Source organism: Dama dama, chromosome 11 (assembly GCF_033118175.1).
Source record: "Dama dama isolate Ldn47 chromosome 11, ASM3311817v1, whole genome shotgun sequence".
NCBI lineage: Eukaryota > Metazoa > Chordata > Mammalia > Artiodactyla > Cervidae > Dama > Dama dama.
This window is the reverse complement of record NC_083691.1, coordinates 30,948,667-30,950,433: the sequence shown is the minus strand read 5'-3', so window position 1 is coordinate 30,950,433 and position 1,767 is coordinate 30,948,667. Positions and strand designations below refer to the sequence as shown.

Here is a 1,767-nt window from a genome sequence, read left to right as displayed (position 1 = left end):
TGCAGGTCAAGAAGCAACAGTTAGAACTGGACAGGAATAACAGACTGGTTCCAAATCAGGAAAGGAGTACATCAAGGCTGCATAATGTCACCCTGCTTATTTAACTTATATGCAGAGTACATCATGAGAAATGCTGGACTTCATGAAACACAGGCTGCAATCAAGATTGCCAGGAGAAATATCAATAACCTCAGATATGCAGATGACACCACCCTTATGGCAGAAAGTGAAGAGGAACTAAAAAGCCTGTTGATGAAAGTGAAAGAGAAGAGTGGAAAAATTAGCTTAAAACTCAACATTCAGGAGTGGGAACAGGCCCTGGGCCCAGAATTTGGGCGCCCGCTGCTCGAAAGCGGCCTGCGCCATGGCCACCTCCGCCGCCTCCTCGGAGCATTTCGAGAAACTGCACGAGATCTTCCGCGGCCTCCATGAAGACCTACGAGGGGTGCCGGAGCGGCTCCTGGGGATGGCAGGGACAGAAGAGAAGAAGAACTTGATCAGAGATTTCGATGAAAAGCAACAGGAAGCAAATGAAACGCTGGCAGAGATGGAAGAGGAACTACGTTACGCTCCCCTATCTTTTCGTAACCCTATGATGTCTAAGCTTCGAACCTACTGAAAGGACCTTGCTAAACTCCATCGGGAAGTGAGAAGTACGCCTTTGACAGCCACTCCTTGCGCCCGAGGAGACGAAATATGGTACATACGCTGTGGAGAATGAGCATATGAATCGGCTACAGTCTCAAAGGACATTGCTTCTGCAAGGCACTGACAGCCTGAACCGGGCCACCCAGAGTATTGAGCGTTCTCATCGTATTGCCGCAGAGACTGACCAGATTGGCTCAAATCATAGAAGAGCTGGGGGAGCAACGTGACCAGTTGGAACGTACCAAGAGTAGACTGCTAAATACAAGTGAAAACTTGAGCAAAAGTCGGAAGATTCTCCGCTCAGTGTCCAGAAAAGTGGCAACCAACAAGCTGCTGCTTTCCATCGTCATCTTACTGGAGCTAGCCATTCTGGGAGGCCTGGTTTATTACAAATTCTTTCGCAGGCATTGAACCTCCTACAGGGAAGGGTTTGTGGACCAGAACTGTGACTTTGTGAATGAATGGCGTTAGAGGTGTGGAAAAAATCTTATTGCTGCTGTGAACTAGCGGTTCAAGAAGGCACTGTGTAGCCAGACTGTGGGTGGAGGGAGGAAGACGGAAAACCACTGATAAGTGAAGGAACAGCAATAAGACCAGTATGATATACCAAGGTAATAAATGTCGTTTATAACTTCTTTTAAAAAAAGAAAAACAAAAACTCAACATTCAGAAAACTAAGATCATGGCATCTGGTCCCATCACTTCATGGGAAATAGATGGGGAAACAGTGGAAAAAGTGGCTGACTTTATTTTTTGGGGCTCCAAAATCACAGCAGATGGTGACTGCAGCCATGCAATTAAAAGATGCTTGCTCCTTGGAAGAAAAGTTATGAACAACTTAGACAGCATATTAAAAAGCAGAGATATTACTTTGCCAACAAAGGTCCATCTAGTCAAAGCTATGGTTTTTCCAGTAGTCATGTATGGATATGAGAGTTGGACTATAAAGAAAGCTGAGCGCCGAAGAATTGATGCTTTTGAACTGTGGTGTTGGAGAAGACTCGAGAAGACTCGAGAGTCCCTTGGACTGCAAGGATATCCAACCAGTCCATCCTAAAGGAGATCAGTCCTGAATATTCATTGGAAGTTCTGACGCTGAAGCTGAAACTCCATTACTTT

General features: G+C 45.7%; 1 pseudogene; it reads left to right on the top strand.

Annotated features, from left to right (window-relative positions):
- The first annotated feature begins 308 nt into the window (after positions 1–308).
- On the top strand, positions 309–1,143 carry LOC133065468 (vesicle transport through interaction with t-SNAREs homolog 1B-like; annotated as a pseudogene).
- The last annotated feature ends 624 nt before the right edge of the window (positions 1,144–1,767 follow it).